This window comes from Lepus europaeus, chromosome 6, assembly GCF_033115175.1.
Source record: "Lepus europaeus isolate LE1 chromosome 6, mLepTim1.pri, whole genome shotgun sequence".
Classification (NCBI taxonomy): Eukaryota; Metazoa; Chordata; class Mammalia; order Lagomorpha; family Leporidae; genus Lepus; species Lepus europaeus.
The window spans coordinates 62,571,063-62,589,080 of NC_084832.1; the positions used below are offsets into that span (position 1 = coordinate 62,571,063).

The window sequence follows — 18,018 nt, forward strand, 5'->3', positions numbered from 1 at the left end:
TGGGTTCAGACTAAAAAGTCTCTTACAATCAACAGTGACAGGGAGGACCTGTTTCCGGCCAGACACCACCGCTGTGATTTGCTCAGTTCCACTCTGTAAAGGAAAAAGAAAGCAAAGGATGCGTTAAGGGTTCTCCAGGCAGACCTATAGGCTGAGGTTCATTTATGGAGCTCCAAGTTCCAGTTTGCAATGGGCATGATGAAATTTTGGCTTCCTTAGTGAGTCCAATGCATAGAGATTTGAACTGGGATGCCAGCCACAGGAGAGACTGTGAGCATTCTGGGCCAGGTGTTCTAAGGGAGAAAGGGAAGCATTCACTATTGTCAGCTGACTCCGTCCTCTTTCCATCATTGCTTTTACACCTGCTCTTCTGCTCCGCCCAGGAAACTCATCCTCATCCTTCAAGACACAGCCCAGGTGGCCATTCTGTACAGTCGTCTCTGACTTCCCACGCTGGGAGCTCAGAGCCCCAGACCTAATGCTGCGACTGCACTTCTCCTCCTCTTGAGTTCTCTTAGCCACAGCCTATGCAATAGTTTGATTATGGTTTGTCCCCTCAGACACTCTGAGATCCAGTTGCCATTTTGGCGGTGATGGGAGGTGGGGCCGTTAAGAGTGATTAGTTCGTTAAGAGAAATTAATTCCTCTGTCATGGGACTGGATGGATTACTGCAAGAGCATATTATTACAAAGCAAGGCGTTCCCTGCATGTTGTCTCTTTCGCCTTTCCTATCATCATGAGTAGAAGCTCCACAGGGTCCTTGCCAGATACAGGTACCCAGTCTTGAACTTCCAGCCTCCAGAACTATGAGCTAAAGAAATGTATTTATTTTATAAACTACTCAGCTCAGATATTCTGCTAAACTCACAGCAACAGAAAAGGGATGGGGGGAGGGGACCAGCATTGTGGCACAGCCTGTTAAGATGCTGAGTGACATCCCATATGGGGCACCAATTTGAGTCCCAGCTGCTCCATTTTCTTTCTTCCTTTCTTCCTTTCTTCCTTCCTTCCTTCCTTCCTTCCTTCCTTCCTTTCTTTCTTTCTTTCTTTCTTTCTTTCTTTCTTTCTTTCTTTCTTTCTTTCTTTCTTTCTTTCTTGTTTTTACTTTTCTGCAGGGGCGTGGGGTGGGGTGAGGCGCGGGCTCGGCCCGGGGACCCGGGGTACCCAGGAGGACCCCCCACCCTGTCCGCGTGTGTGCGGCCTCCACATTCACTCCCAGGGGCACCCGCAGCTCCCCGGAGGTGACGAGGCCCCCGCTGTTGTGCTTGGAGCTGCGGCCACAGCGTGCGGCGGCTCTGAGATTTGGGTGCGCGTCTTTCTCTCTCTCTCTCTCTCTCTCTCTCTCTCTCTCTCTCTCTCTCTCTCTCTTTCTTTCAGATTTATTTATTTATTTGAAAGGCAGAGTTACAGAAAAGCAAAGGCAGAGAGAGAGAGAGGTCTTCCATTTGCTGTTCACTCCCCAGATGGCCACAATAGCTGGAGCTGCATTGATCTGAAACCAGGAGCCAGGAGATTCTCCTGGTCTCCCACATGGACGCAGGGGCCCAAGGACTTGGGCCATCTTCTACTGCTTTCCTAGGCCATAGCAGAGAGCTGCATTGGAAGTGGAGCTGTCAGGACTCAAACCGGTGCCCATATGGGATGCTGGCACTGCAGGAGGCGGCTTTATGTGCTATGCCGCGGCGATGGCCCCTGCAGCTGCTCCGTTTTTGATCCAGCTCCCTGTTAATGCACCTGGGAAAGCAGCGGAGGGTGGTGCTAGTCTTGTGGCCCTTCCACTCTTGTGGGAGATTTGGGTGGAGTTCCAGGATCCCGGCTTCCCCCTGGCCCAGCCCAGACCACTTAGCGACTGAACCAGCAGATAGAAGATCTCTCTGAATCTCTCCCTCCCTCTCTGTAACTTTACTTCAAATGAATAAATAAAACCTTATAGAAAAGAAGAAAATTGATGAAGAACCTATCCTTCTCTAGACTAAGACACCTTGAAGGTGGGACTGTCTCTGTAATGTGTCTCTCTCTACTCATTGCTTAAGAAGTGCCTGTTGGCACACGACTGGTGTTCAATGGACAGATGGTGAATTTTGCAGGTTGTGTCAGTGACACCAGGAGGGTAGATGGGAATGAATACGATTTAAGGATCTTGTATATATATAAGGTTCTTGTCCAGTGCTTATGTACAATATCTCATTAAATCTTAATGACCTTATCAGGTAAATATAAACCTGAGTATTGAAGCTCTGAAATAAGGGTCTTCCCCAGCTAAAAAGAGATGGGTTCCTTTGACTCTGAATCGCTTTCTCTTTCCACTCTGTGACAGTCTGAGTTGCCATAAAACTTCCTTTAAAATGGACCCAGGTAGGAGCCAGCCTCATGGCACAGTAGGTTAAGCCACCACTTGTGATGCCAACATGCCAAATCAGAGCACCAGTTCAAATCTCAGCCACTCTGCCTGGAAGACCAGGATGGAGCTCCTGGCTCCTGACCCTGGCCTAGCCCAGACTTGGCCTTTGTGGCCATTTGGGGAGTGAGCCAGCAGATAGATGAGGTATCTGTGTGTGTCTCTCTCCTCCCTGCCCTCTCTGTGTCATCCTGCCTTTCAAATAGATAAATATTATGGGGGGGGGGGGGATGGTGGCAGATATTCCTTTTCCTTAAATAGAACAAACCTACAAGGACAAGTCCCTTCATTTAAAAATTTCCCCTCTGAAGATATTATTTTTAGTATCATATGCAAACCTTTGAAAAGTGTAAGTAGTCTCAAGTGCATAGGGAAGTGATTCTTTTAGGGAAAAAATGAGCTGACGCAAGCTTTATTCAGTACTATCATGAGCTGACAAGCATAACACGCTTTCATGAGATGGGAGTTTGCTTCCCAGTGGAATCCTTTCCGGGGGCCAGTGTAGATATGCAGCCCGGGGTGTGTTGCCACACACATCCCATAGCAGTAACCACAGAATGATTGGAACCCTGCAAAGACTGTAACACAATGGTTCTGTTTACAGAAAAACTTACAGTTTACTGGAGGAGGAGGGGAAGGGCTACGGGATGCAAAGTAGTCATAGTAAGCCTGGTCGTCAGCCCTACATCTGCACTTAGCAAGTGCCAGAGACTGCAAGATAGTGCGAGCCTCAGTGCCTTGATTCTCTGCAAGAATTCCGGACACCGACATTGCTCTTGTCCTCATCTTGCAGGTGAAGAAGAGAGTTTAAGTGACTCAGGGGGTCTAAATGACTTCCCTTGGATCCATTATTTGTAAGTGGATCTCTTGCAGTCCAGGCTGTGTCCAAAACCTAAGCTTGCCACTAATCCCTGAAGACTGCAAGAATGGTGGAGGTGCTGCCTGCCATGGGCGCCGTTAGGGACACTTCATCAGCATCCAATCTAAATGTGTACACCTTGCTGCCCACAAATCCCTCTTCCTGGCATTAATCCAAAAGAAATACTCCCACTTGTGCACAGGAGACTTACTTCCAGGATTGTTCCTGATGGTGGAAAACTGCAAATGATGTGTCAGTTGTTTATGTCCTTCAGAAGCGGAAGTCACTTGAAGCAATTCTGCATATTGGTGCTGTGTGATAGGGTGTGGCCGCCAAGCTCTTGGAGGTGCCCGGTGGCTGTGGTGGTAGCAGGTGGGGTAGAATGATACGGTAAAATACTGAAACCCACATTGTGAGGGGCAGAGAGAGGGAAGCTGTGCAACAGGAGATCTTGACCTCATATGAGTCCTGGTATTTCTGTCATCCTCCTCGGGGTGCCACTCCTCTATCCAACATCATAGATGACAGGGAATAAAAAAGAGCATCTATTTGTTGCTATTGTAAATGGAATTATTTTATGATTTATTTTTCAGGTTATTTCATGCATATAGAAATGCAACTGGGTTTCTTGGTGATAATACTCAACAAACTAGGAAAAGAAGAAAATTACCACAATATAATAAAAGCTAAATATGAAAAGTCCTCAGCTAACTTCATAGTCAATTGGAAAAGACTGAACTCTTTCATTTAAGATCAGAAACAAAGCAAAGATTCCCACTCTCACCTTTATTAGTCAACATAATTCTGGATGTTTTAGCCACACCAATTAGAAAAATCTTTTTTTTTTTTTTTTTTTTTTGGACAGGCAGAGTGGATAGAGAGACAGAGAGAAAGGTCTTCCTTTTTGCCGTTGGTTCACCCTCCAATGGCCGCTGCAGCCAGCGCATCTCGCTGATCCAAAGCCAGGAGCCAGGTGCTTCTCCTGGTCTCCCATGCGGGTGCAGGGCCCAAGCACTTGGGCCATCCTCCACTGCCTTCCCGGGCCATAGCAGAGAGCTGGCCTGGAAGAGGGGCAACCGGGATAGAATCCGGCGCCCCAACCAGGACTAGAACCCGGTGTGCCGGCGCCGCAAGGCAGAGGATTAGCCTGTTAAGCCACGGCACCGGCCAGAAAAATCTTTTTTAAAAAGGCATATGAATTGGATAGGAAGAAGTAAAATATCTCTGTTCATAAATGATATGGTCTTTAAACCCTTTTTTCCACCAAAAAAGAAAATCCTGTTATAGCTAATAAATTAGTCAGTGAAGTGGCAGGATACAAACTCAAAACACATTGGAACTGAACCATTTGGAATGATGAACTCATGATGCGTAGTCTGGGCAGATGCACCAAAACCTGCTCTGAATTCAGTGCTGTCATGCATCATGGGAAAACGAGATTGTTCTAGTGCCAACGGGCGCAGCTTGGTCAAATCTGTCTGTGGAGTGGCATACTTCCCTTGGGATAGGCCTGACACTGCAAAGATGACCAGAGACCTGGACAGCTTTGGAGTATGGCATGGCAAACCCTTTGGCAGAGACTGGGAGAGAGTCTTCAACATGAGCCCATAGATCTGTCTGAAACAATCACAGCAAGCAAATGGTTGTAACCTCCCTCAGTGTCTGTTTACCTAGGAAAACCTTCATTTCTCCTGTGTTTTTGAACAGCTTTACCAAATATTACTGATTTTATTTGGCTCGTTTTCTCTTTCCATACGTCTAGCTGCAGGATTTCTGCTAGTGAGTAGGAGGTCCCCTGAACTTCATGAGTCACCTTACTCTGACTGCTTTCAAGATTCTCTCTTTTTTACTTTTGATAATTTGATTATGACATTAGTCTAAATTTCTCTGGGGTTACCCTAGTTGGAGTTCCCTGATCATCTTGAATTTGTCCATTTCTTTCATCATATTTGGGAAATCAGGAGGCCATTGTTTCTAAAAATATGTTTCTGCACCTTTTCTGTTTTTTTCTCTTTCTGGAACTCCTATAAAGCAAATTTTAATCTACTTGATGGAGTCCCACAAGTTGCTCCTCTGGCTTAATAATTTCAAAAGCCTTGTCTTTGATTTTGATGATTGTTCCTCCTGCTTTGTCAGGTCTACTGCTGAGACCACTGGTGAATTTTTCAATTCAGTTATTGTATTCTTCAGTTCCAGAATTTCTATTTTGCTCTTTTTAGTTTCTCTTTTTTGGTATTTTCATTGTGTCCATGTATTAATTTCTTGATTTCATTTGGTTGTCCATTTTATTCTTTTTATTCATTAAGGGTCCTTGTAATAGCAATTTTGAATTCTTTGGAAATTTACATATTTCTGTTTCTTTTGGTTTCCATGTCTAGAAATTTAACATTTTCTTTTAAATGTGTTATGATTCCTTGGTTTTTTTTGCACATCTTGTTCATTTGGTGCTGGGATTTTGGCATTTAAAGAATTACACAAATCCCCCAGAATTTCATAACACAGGACTTTCTCCAGCCTGCCCAGCTAGAAATTGTGGAAACCTCTGTGGCTTTTCCTGGGTATGTGTCTTTTCTGGGCTTACCTATTTGAAGAAGTTTGCCACTTTCCACTCAGGAGCTCCCGTTGGGTATTTGTCTGGGATAAGATGGCCTCACTGGTGCTGTAGTAAATAATAGTACTGGAGCTCCACCCAGTGTCTCTGTATGGTACTGCAGGTTTGGTGCATAGTTGATTGATCATCTTTGTTCCCAGAACCACAACCTGTTTAAATGTGGTTGGCTTTGGGATCACGTGAGATGCACAAGCTTTTTAATTGGCTTCTGGATTTCTCTAAGGGGCCTTTGGTCCATTTATCATTAAATCTATATCTCCCTGAGGGGAGAAGGACCTATGATTTCCTACCTTGCCATCATGGTGCTATCACTCCTCTGATTTCTACAATGAGAAACACAATATTCTGCATTTTGCAAATACTCCAATTTTTCTTTTAATTCATTTTAAAATGTATATTTTTAATTGACACATGAAATTGTACATATTTATGGGATACTATGTGATGCTGTGATACATGTATACATTATGTAATGTTCAAAACAGAGTAAACATATATCTTCTCAAACATTTATCATTTCTTTATGGCATAAATATTCCAAATCCTTTTTACTCACCTTTTAAAAACAAGAATATATGTTACACTATCATTATCTATAGTAACAGTACTGTGCAATAGAGCATGAGAATTTCTTACTCGCATCTAACCATAACTTGGCCTTTCCTCATCTTAATTGGCCTTTCCTCATCTCTCTATCCTCACTCCACTGCTCTTGCTAATGGAGAGCATTATTTTACTCTCAATTTTTAAAAAAGAAATACACAAATCCCCTTTTCTCATGGGTCTCATCTTCCATCACCTTTGCTGTCAATGGTACTGAGTTTGATCTCTTTAAACCGCTCATTTTCAGGACAATAAGGCACATCCTGCTCTGTTTCCCTCTCATTCTCCACATCTGAAATCATTTTGTTTCTATTGAGGGCAACTTGATCCTCTCCTCCTACTCTTCACCCCCACACCAGAAGATCAGCCTGTTAGGACTGAGGGACAGGAAATTCTTGTGTGCTCAACTTCACTGCACACAAAGGCCTGGAGAGGTGGTGGGAGGTCCTGCTTGGAGCAGAGGCACGGTCTGCACTGTGTCACCTCCCCCACAAGGCACTATGTAGTGCTGTCCAGTTGAGCTCCTGAGTCCTAGCTAAGAGTTCACCCAAGAGTCAGTCAACAGATCAAACAGAAGGGAGAGGGTGGGAGCTGTGGTGACTGCAAACCTCCCTCCTCCCACAGAGCCCTCTTCTGCTTCCAGCTAAGGTCAGCAGGCCAGATCCATGCAGTCTGAAAGCTCATGCCTGGTTGACCATAATTAGTCTGACCTTTCTGGACCACAATTCTAGTCCACAGTAGGAAATGTTTTGTTCTTATGTGGTGTGATGATTAAGTTTATGTGTCAAGTTGTTTGGGCTATGGGATGCCAAGACAGCTGGTAAACTATGACTTTGGGGTGTGTCTGGGAGGGTGTTTCCAGAAGTGATTGGCTCCAGTGTGTGTGGGCACCATCCAAACCGCTAGAGGCTGGAACAGAGCAAAAAGGAAGAGTAGAAGTGAATTCCCTCTCTCTGTGTGAGCTGAGTCCTCCGTCTTCTCCTGCCCTAGGATGTCAGCACTCCTGGTTTCAAGATGTTGGGCTCAGATCAGGACCAGCACCACTGCACTCCCACCTCTGAACAGATTCTCAGGCGTCTGGACTTGGACTGAATCACACTACTGGATTTTCTGGTTCTCCAGCTGGCAATCAGCAGATGGTAGGGTTTCTCAGTCCTACAAGCATGTAAGCGGATCCCTACCGTCGACCTCTCCTTTTGTGTGTCTGTCTGGCTTATTGGTTAAGCTTCTCTGGAGAACCCTAAGAGAGATGTAGCTGGGTACCAGGGGAGAGACCCCGGGGCAGATGACAGGGAGAATGCTGCTTCATCTTTGGCAGATACTACAGGGGATCATAGCACCAACAGGATGTCACATTCTCCGGGAAACCCAGCCCCAGATGGAAGGAGTAGGAAGACAAACACGCTAAGGAGCAAGAACCGTCAACCTTATGAATAGTGACACAGGAAGTGTTGAGCCTTGATGGGAGGCATTTGTGAAGCCAAAATTGCAAAATTCATTCAACTCAGAATTGTAAGCCTGCTGGCTGCCTGTGGTGCTTCTAGTCCCTGTCTGAGCCTGGCCCCTCAATTGGGTATATATTAGTCCTGCAGATTTCCAAGGCTTGGATCACTCAGCCCATAGAGGAGAAGGTGTATTGAGGAAAGAGACAAGTGACACAGATCAAAAAAAAAAAAAAAGATTTATTTATCTATTTGAAAGTCAGAGAGCAAGAGGAAGAAAGAGAATCTTTGATCCTTTGGTTCACTGCCCAGATGGCCACAATGGCCAGGGCTGGGCCAGGCCAAAGCCAGGAACCAGGAGCTTCTTCCAGGTCTCCCATGTGGGTGGCAGGGCCCCAAGTTGTTGGGCCATCTTATTCTGCTTTCCCAGGCCATTAGCAGGGAGCTGGGTTGGAAATGGAGCAGCCAGGACTTGAACCAGCACCCATGTGGGGTGCTAGTGGCCCAGGCAGCAGCCCAACTTGCTGAGAAACAACGCTAGTCCTAACACAGACCTTTTGAGGAGCTTCTGCCTGTTTTCTGGAACAACCTGGATGTTCAATGATTGGTGCTTTATGTCCCCTGCCTGCAAGAAAGGGTTCCTATCGAATAGCAAATGAGAGAAGCTGGATGCACAAAAGAGCAGGAACTGAGCCCAATCTGCTGTGCTCAGCCAGGGGTGGGGAAGGACATCATATACCAGACCACCCTTTCTGGGTATGCATCACACTTCCAGGAGCTGTAATGAAAGGACCATCCTTCTCCCACTGTGTCATAGGCTAGACTGTAAGCTCTACCACCTGCTACTAAGTAACCAGAAAGCATCTATTGCTTTCTATATATTTACCACCATGTGCAGTCCCAACACAGAGTCTGAAACATCATAGATTCTCAGACAATACTGTTCAGAGTGGAAAACACATGAAGTGGGAAACTGCAAGGTAGAAACTCAAGTGGACATGAACCATTTCTCATGATGTCTACCCTGCATGCCTTAGGTTCTGGACTCTTCTGAGGATGTGATTTTGGACAATTTATAACTTCTCAGAACCAATTTTTTGTGTCTTGCTTTTTGCTTTTGCTTACTTTTGTTATCATTTGTAAGCAGAGATGATACTTGTAAGCCTCCTGTAGGGATTTAATGAGATTGTATATCTTTTGAAGAGATTTGTGAACTATGAAGTACTATAAAATGTGAACCTTCACTGGTTTTGTGTTGATGATGATGATGACAATGACAATGACAGTGGTGATGGCTTCTTCTAGAAGAAAATGGTGTAGAATAATGAGGAGAAGTTCAACTGTGGAACTGAATGCCTGCGTGGAAGTACAGAGAGGTACCCAGCAGCCGATGCTACATGGCTGGGTTTTGCCTATGTATGTACATCTGTTGGATTTGAAGCCCAAATCAAAGAAGCTCACCTAAGGCAGGGAGTTCCTTTTGCTTCACTTTGCTCCCCATGCACCTTACCTAGTATATTACTCAGAGACAGCAGGACCCATTTGTTGGGGAGGGTAGGGGATGAATGAATGACTTGATGAAGGCTGACACAGGTGCAGGGCCAGAGAGAAATGAGAATATTAGCTGGGCAGAGATTGCTCCCTGAAAGTAATTTGTTCAGGCAGAATCGAAACTGATCTTGTCATTTCCTGATTTTAAAACTCTGTTGGCTCTTCATTGCCCAAAAAATGAAGTCCAAGCATATTAACAGAGCACAGAAGGTTCTTCAGTGGCTGAATCTAACCTGGCTTTCTCATTTCATCTCCCGTGCCATCTCGCCAGCCCCTCATTCGTCCCACAGCTGTCTTTCCTCACCCTGTGTTCCAGCGATGCTGGACTCCGAGAGTCTGCTGGATTTTAAGGTCGGGTGTTTTCCCAGGCTATTTCCTGCCCTTGGCAAACTCTTATGTGTTCTTTGGGCTATAGCAGCAGCACTTCCTGTCCTGGAAATGGCTCCCTGATGTCATTTATTCATTTATAGAGCAAGCATTTCCTTAGTTACTACTGTGAATCAGACACTGTTCTAAGTGCTAGACACAGATAAGACCATATCATTGCCCTCATGGGGTGTTTGTTCTAATGGAGGGTAAGTATTAAAAGCAAAAGAAAGTCAGTGTACAATATATTAGTAAGTAATTACTGTTTGAGCTGGGGAGGGTGGTGAGAGTGTCATTTTATTTATATAAAATATGATGTATTGGTCAGAATGGGCCTGGTTGTGTTGCAATAATAGACAGCCCCTGACATCTTAGTGGCTTATGACAACAAACATTTGCTTCTAGCTCATGCTGCAAGACCACTAAAGGTCAGCTAGGGTTAGCTCCCTAGCTGCAGCCTGAAGATAGCCCAGAGAAACTGAAGTGAGGTGTGCACCTGCTCTTGAATGTTCTGCCTGAAAATGGCACAAGTCACATCTGCCCACATTCCACTGGCCAGTGAGTCACCTGGCCACTCCCGACTCAATCAGGCCACAGGAGAGAAGTTCTGCCATCTGCCCAAGAGGACAGAGAACAGGCATCTGCCATCGCCACGCGTGGTCATGGTTGTCCTCTCTGAGAAGGGGACATTTGAGCAGAAACCTCAAGAAAGGAGGGAGCCAACTGGTAGGTAGGGGGAGAGCCTCGCCCTTCTGGCAGCTCAGACCAGACAGCTTGGAATCCTCTTTGACTTACTCTGGTCTTCTCACAGCCCATATCCAACCCACCAGCAGAGCCGGCAGCTGCAGCTTCAAAATGCAAACACACGAGACTGCCACCTGCTGCCCCCGCCTCTGGCCTAAGCCTTCTCGTCCTCCCTCTGGGCACTGCAGGGGCCTCCAACTTCTCTAGCTGCTTCTGCCCAGGTCCACTGCAGTCTGTTCTCGCAGCAACCAGGGAAATGCTCACTTCTGGGTAAGAGCACAGTAATTCTCAGCTCAGACACTCTTGTGGCTTCTCAAAGTCCTCACAGGGTTTCACGCAGTCAGTGCCCCCCACCCAATTCACACCCTAAAATCTTCAGCCTCCTCCCCCAGTCTCCCTCTCACTCCCTTTGCTCCAGCCACACCAGCCCCTTTGTGGTTCATTCATTCATTCTGGTGAATATATTTTTGAGAATCAACTCTATGCCAAGCACTGATCTCAGGACTAAAAATGTAAGGGCAGTGATAGAGTCAAAAATATGTAGCTACACTGTACTGTAAATATCTGTTCCCCGTCTGTCTCTGTTTTCATGTTGTTTGCCTGTGCATCTGTGCTTGACACCGCAAGCGAGCAATCCATGTTTGAGTAGAGGATGGACGGGCAGATGGACACACACATTAGACAGGTGGATAGACAGAGACACAGGGGGTCCCCATCTCCATTGGAACAGTGGCAAGTACTGTGGGAGTCTCTGTGATGCTATGCAACTGCCTCACAGCTCCAAGAAAAGCCTCACTGCAGAGGCCAGATCTGAATTCTATTAGCATTTTCAGGGATACTATAAATATGAACAAAAGACGTTCTTGCATGAAAAAATAGATTCCAGATCGGAAACAATTTGGTTTTGCTAGATGAGTCAATCGTAGGAAAGAAACAGGCTCAGGGGGTAAACCACAGGCCATTTACATACCCCATGATTTGACTTGAACTTTGGGGAGAGGAAAGAAGATGGGATGATGAGGTCACAAATGAAAGTACCCTGTTACCCACAACGCTGGAGGAGAATAACTTGGAGTCCTTCGAGGCTCTGTTTAAACTAATCCGTTTTCCATCTAAAGTTTGTGGTTTAAATCCTCGGATGTGAGTATATAATCTTTCCACTGCCACCCACGTCTATTACAGAGAGCTCAACTTGTTGGAGCGTGCCCCAGAAGCAAGTTTATCTAAAGTGCAGGTTGTATCTTTGGTTGCTAATATTTCATGTAAATCTAGAAAAGCAATTCATCTGAAAGATATCGAAAAGGATTTTCAGTACATTCATCCACAAAGACAATTCCTTTCTGCTGTCTCATTGGAAGCAAGGTAGCCAGCCGCATGGTTTTGCTGCATTTCGTGGAGATGAGGTTGTGCAGTTTGTTCTCCTGTCATTTTCAGCCAGGAGACTGGGAATTTTGCCTTCCTGGTAATGGATGCATGGGAGACCAACAGAGCAGTCCTCAGGAATGGAGAGGAACCAGCACATGAATAAGGAAGTCCTGAGCTCCCCAGGCATGTAGACGGAGAAGTCACAACCAACACTTTATGACAAGGGTGGGCAGAGAGCTGTGAGCAGACAGCCGAGTCTGTTTTAGGTCTTGAGCGACCATGAAAATGAGGAAATTTGCATCTTTCCCAAGATGGAAAGGGTGGGCCTTCTATATTATCAAACAACATCCACAGACAATTTGTACTTCTCAGGACACATGTGGATATATTTGTCTAATTACATAATGTCATCCATAATCTCTAGTTAGCTCTCACAACCCAATCTAGAGAGAGACATCTCCCACCTGCTGGTTCACTTCTCAGTTCCTGTTTACAAGAGATCACGTTGTCTACTTTAAAACACAATCAGGCCGGCGCCGTGGCTCAACAGGCTAATCCTCCGCCTTGCGGCACCGGCACACCAGGTTCTAGTCCCGGTCGGGGCGCCGGATTCTATCCTGGTTGCCCCTCTTCCAGGCCAGCTCTCTGCTATGGCCCGGGAAGATAGTGGAGGATGGCCCAAGTCCTTGGGCCCTGCACCCCATGGGGAGACCAGGAGAAGCACCTGACTCCTGCCTCTGGATCAGCGCAGTGCGCCGGCCACAGCGCGCTGGCCATGGCAGCCATTGGAGGGTGAACCAACGGTAAAGGAAGACCTTTCTCTCTGTCTCTCTCTCTCTCACTGTCCACTCTGCCTGTCAAAAATAATAATAATAATAATAATAATAATAATAATAAAACCACAATCAATCAGTGGCATTTCTATGGGGCTGACCACTTAAGGGAATTCCAGTGTATGCCATTTGAATGAAAGAATGAATGAATGCATAGCATCACCATAGAGAGGAGCAGTGAGGATGAATGGCTGCTAGAATGTCTAGATTTGTACTCTTGAGAGGGTGAATAATAAGTAGTTCATGCACTGGAGATATCCATTTTGCTTTTGAAGTGTCAACAATAAGCAAAGCCCTGGAAATGATTCTTACTTGCTACGTAACGAGAAGGAAGAGGGGGCCGGCGCCGTGGCTTAACAGGCTAATCCTCCGCCTTGCGGCGCCGGCACACCGGGTTCTAGTCCTGGTTGGGGCGCCAGATTCTATCCTGGTTGCCCCTCTTCCAGGCCAGCTCTCTGCTATGGCCTGGGAAGGCAGTGGAGGATGGCCCAAGTCCTTGGGCCCTGCACCCACATGGGAGACCAGGAGAAGCACCTGGCTCCTGGCTTCGGATCAGCGAGATGTGCCGGCCACAGCGGCCATTGGAGGGTGAACCAAGGGCAAAAAGGAAGACCTTTCTCTCTGTCTCTCTCTCTCTCACTATCCACTCTGCCTGTCAAAAAAGAGAAGGAAGAGGGAAGAAATATTTTAGGCTTCTAAGTTTGTGAAAGGGCAACAAGGACAAATGTTTTAATACAAAGGTTAAGATACCTTCTCATATCACCCACTTCCCACCTTGGGGAACCTGGGTCCAGGTTCTGGCTCTTGATTCCAGCTTCTTGCACATGTGTTGGCTCCTGCAGCTGGGTCCCTGCCACTAAGGTGGGAGACCCCAATGGTGGGCCTGTCCCAGCCCTGGCCATTGTCAGCATTTAGGGAAAGAGTCAGTGGATGGGCTCTCTCTCTTTCTGTGTGTGTGTGTGTGTGTGTATCTTCCTCTCAAAACAAATAAATAAGTACATAAACAAACAGAACGACAATGTAGGCAGATGGCTCTATCAGCTAATTTCCATTGAGGTGACAATGTAAATTAAGTGATGATTTCAGTTTCAGAGACTGACCTGAGTCCTAGAATAAAGTCCTAGAAGAATTGAAAACAAATTTAAAGAGATAAAAATCCACATACACGCACAACATGCAACTGAACAGCCTAGAGGGTATAGGCTCTTTTCTGCGGAGTTTCAACAAGACATTTATCTTCCTGAGAATGTTGGCCTGGGGCGACCTGTACAACTTGCTATTATCTGTGTGACAATCAGTCATCTGCAAACAGATGGAAAGTCTCCCACTAGTGGACACACACCCCATTAAGCAACCTGCCCTTGTCCCATTACTCTATGTGTTGCAAAGAGCGAAGTATCTCGTATTACACATGGGCTCCATGTGAATGCTGCCTTTGGCTTTGGCTGACTCTGACTGTGGAGAGGGAAACCCAAGAGCTACAAAAGAACGAGAATTAAAGATAGCACAGAGCAGACGCCAGAGCAAACGTGACACAAACACTGCACAACAAACAAGCGGAAGACACGAGCTGTGGAAAACCTCAAGTCACCTAGAAATGATTTTCCCTCTCCCAGGTCTCTCCTGTGACCCCTGCAGGTGTCTGTCAACAGCTGTGGGTGGAGCAGGCTCTAGATATGGGCACCCATCCATCATTGAGGCACTTCTGGACTAGGTCAGTGAGGCCAGAGCACTCCACATTGGGCTGGGCTAGGAGTCCAGAGGCCATGCCATGGTTTCTGATACTGGTGGAATGTATCTTCTTTTTTTTTTTAAGATTTATTTACTTATTTGAAAGTCAGCATTACACAGAAAAAGGAGAGGCAGAGAGAGAGAGAGGTCTTCCATCCCATGGTTCACTCCCCAACTGGCTGCAAGGGCCGGAGCTGTGCCGATCTGAAGCCAGGATCCAGGAGCTTCTTCCAGATCTCCCACTCTGGTGCAGGGGCCCAAGCACTTGGGCCATCTTCCACTGCTTTCCCAGGCCAAAGCAGAGAGCTGGATCGGAATAAGAGTAGTCAGGACTAGAACCAGTGCCCATATGGGATGCTGGCACTTCAGGCCAGGGCGTTAACTCACTGCGCCACAGCGCCGGCCCCAAATGTATTTTCTTTTAATTTTAATTCTTTTATCTCTACATTGAAGGTGAAAATGGCTGGCCTGCCTCATTGTCATGGTGGTTGAACTGTGAAAATGTACATAGACATGGTATTGAGATATGAGGTCAATGCAGACATTGAATTTTTTTGTTTTTAAAAATTATTTATTTATTTATTTATTTATTTATTTATTTATTTATTTGAAAGGCAGAGTTACAGAGAGAGGGGGAGAAACATAGAGGCCTTCCACTTGCTGATTCACTCCCCAAATGGCCACAACAGCTAGGGCTGAGCCATGCCAGAAGCCAGTAGCCTGGAACTCCATCTGGATTTCCCATGTGGTGTAGGGACCCAAGTACTTGGGCTATCTTCTGCTGCCTTCCTAGGTGCATTAGCAGGGAGTTGGATCTGAAATGGAGCAGCTGAGACTTGAACAGCACTCATATGGGACACCAGGTTCATGGTAATGTCTTAACCAACTGTGCCACAATGCAAGCCCCAGGCAATTAATTTTTCAGAAGACTTATTTCTTTGAAAGAGTAACAGAGAGAGGGAAGAGGAGAGAGAGAGAGAGAGAGAGAGAGAGAGAGAGAGAGAGAGATCTTCCTTTTGCTAATTCACTCCCAAAATAGCTGCAACATCCAGGGCTGGGCCAGGTTGAATGCATGAGCTTAGAACTCCACTCGGGTTTCCCACATGGATGACAGAGGCCCATGTACTTGGGCCAGCCTCTGGTGCCTTCCCAGGCACATTAGCAAGGAGTTGAGTCAGAAGCAGAGCAGCCGGGATTTGAATCAGTGCTTTGATATGGGATGCTGACATTGCAAGCAGACAATGATTCTTGAGTTGAGAAGGAAAGAGATAGGGAATTCAGTAAGACAGAACCTCCTAGGTGGCTGTCCAGAGTTACTGGGTTTATGAGTACACCCGGAGATGACCAGGCTCCACAGGGATGGACTCCCACTAAGCAAATTTACAAGACTTTGGTATTTGAATCAGGACTTGGTTTATTAGAGGACAGCAGGGGATGTCTCTGTACAGAGATGAGAATGCTTGGATCCACTATTCGCAGAATCCTCTTCCTTTCTTGTGGTAGCCAAAAGGCTGTTTTAGTGCTCTAGAGGGCTGGTTAGGGACATAGTAAAAAGCAACTCTAGTGGAATTAAGTAGAAAATGAGTTTATTAAAATTATCTTGTGGGAGGTGGAATGGGCATTTATTCCAGCAATTAAGATACACATGTCCTGTATCAGAGTGCCTGGGTTCGACTCCTTGCTCCTACTCTTGATTCTAGCCTCCCATGGAAGCAGACCCTGTGAGACAGCAGCGACGGCTCAAGTCATTGGTTCCTGCCACTCACTTGGGAGACCTGATTTGTGTCTTCAGCTCCCAGCTTTAGCTTCAATCCAGCCTTAACAATTGTGGGTATCTGGGAGTGAACCAACAAAATGAAACTCTCTCATCTTCCTCTCCCTCTCCCTCTCCCTCTCCCTCTCCCTCTCCCTCTCCCTCTCCCTCTCCCTCTCCCTCTCCCTCTCCCTCCCTCTCTCTCTCTCTCTCTCTCTTTCTCTCTCCCTCTCTTCCTCTCTCCCTATCTCTGTCTCCCTCTCTTTCTTCCTGCCTCTTAAAAACAATTAAACATTATGTCGGGTGGGGGCCAGTGCTGTAGTGCAGTAGGTTAATCCACCACCTGTGGCTCTGGCATCCCATATGGGCGCTGGTTCTAGTCCTAGCTACTCCTCTCCTGATCCAGCTTTCTGCTGTGGCCTGGGAAAGCAGAAGATGGCCCAAGCGCTTGGGCTCCTGCACCCACGTGGGAGACCTAGAAGAAGCTCCTGGCTTGGGATCGGCATAGCTCTGGCTGTTGCGGCCATCTGAAGAGTGAAACAGTGGATAGAAGACCTTTCTCTCTCTCTCCCTCTCACTGTCTGTAACTGTATCTCTGAAACAAATAAATAAAATCTTAAAATATATTGGGCAATATGTGGAATCATGAATAGCTATAGAATCAAGTTCAAGTACTTAACCAAGAGCAAGGCTCCAGGTCATTCTGTTGCAGCTACTGGACATCAGACACTGCAGTTTGCACTTGGACATGTAGGTCAGTAGGGACAATGAATGGTCACCACACCACACCGCCCGTGGCTGTCCAACTCTATCAGACACTCTTTCAAACTCTAAACACTCACAAAACCATATGCTTTTTCACTCCCTTCTCTTAAAAACCATTCCCGAATCTCATCAGACACTGCACTCATCTTCAGACTCTATTCGTCTGAATGAGAACTTCTCCTGTTCTTCAAAGAATATTTATCTTGATATTCTATAATTCCTATATTATTCTGTAGATTAAATTGTACACGACTGCCAGCTCATTCTAAACAAAATAATTGGAGAAAAATAGAGGAAAGATGAAAAACTAGTTAAACACAAATGACACCATAAAGAAGAAATAGAGACCACAGTTCCTTTCTCTCTCTCTGTTTCTCTGTGTGTAGACACACACACACACACGCACACATGCACATAACTTGTCCGAGGGTATCATAAGTGTTTCTGTCTTTCCTCCTCCATTGTTCATTCCACTTTCTCTTTGCCATGGGATTGTACAAATCTGCATTTTGGAAGGACCTGGTTCCTTGGTGGTCCCGCACATGTAGCATTAGCAAACTCTTTAACTTTTCCCTTAAGACATGACACTTCAAGGAGTCTTATATTTATGGGTTCTAGCAAAACTGATTTTTGCCCCCTTGTGTAGCAGCAACTAATTTCCTCTTTTTTTCAGAATCAATCATCTCAGTTTATATATTAACCCTCCCTTTTTGCTTACTCACTCAGTAATATGAGAATCCTGAAATGACCATATGGCAATTTTGGTTTTCAGTTCAAAGGGACCATTGTTGTGTTATTCTGTGTGAACATTCTGGCTTTGAGAATTGAGGCTTATAAACCAGGAGAGCCCCAGAATTTCTGGGACGTGAAACAAAAAAATTGCTAAGTTGTCATTGGGTATAGCAGTGAGATTCATGAACACACGTATTATCCCTTATTTATTCCTGCCCATGAGAAGAATAGCGTCACTGCTTCAGAGCACAGATAGTTCACCCT

At 45.9% G+C, this 18,018-nt stretch overlaps 1 non-coding gene across 1 annotated transcript; it reads right to left on the minus strand.

Moving 5' to 3' along the window:
- Positions 1 to 1,191: 1,191 nt before the first annotated feature.
- LOC133762654 (small nucleolar RNA SNORA68) lies at positions 1,192 to 1,306 on the minus strand. The gene has a single exon (XR_009866323.1). It is a non-coding gene; the product is annotated as a small nucleolar RNA SNORA68 (small nucleolar RNA).
- Positions 1,307 to 18,018: the final 16,712 nt, after the last annotated feature.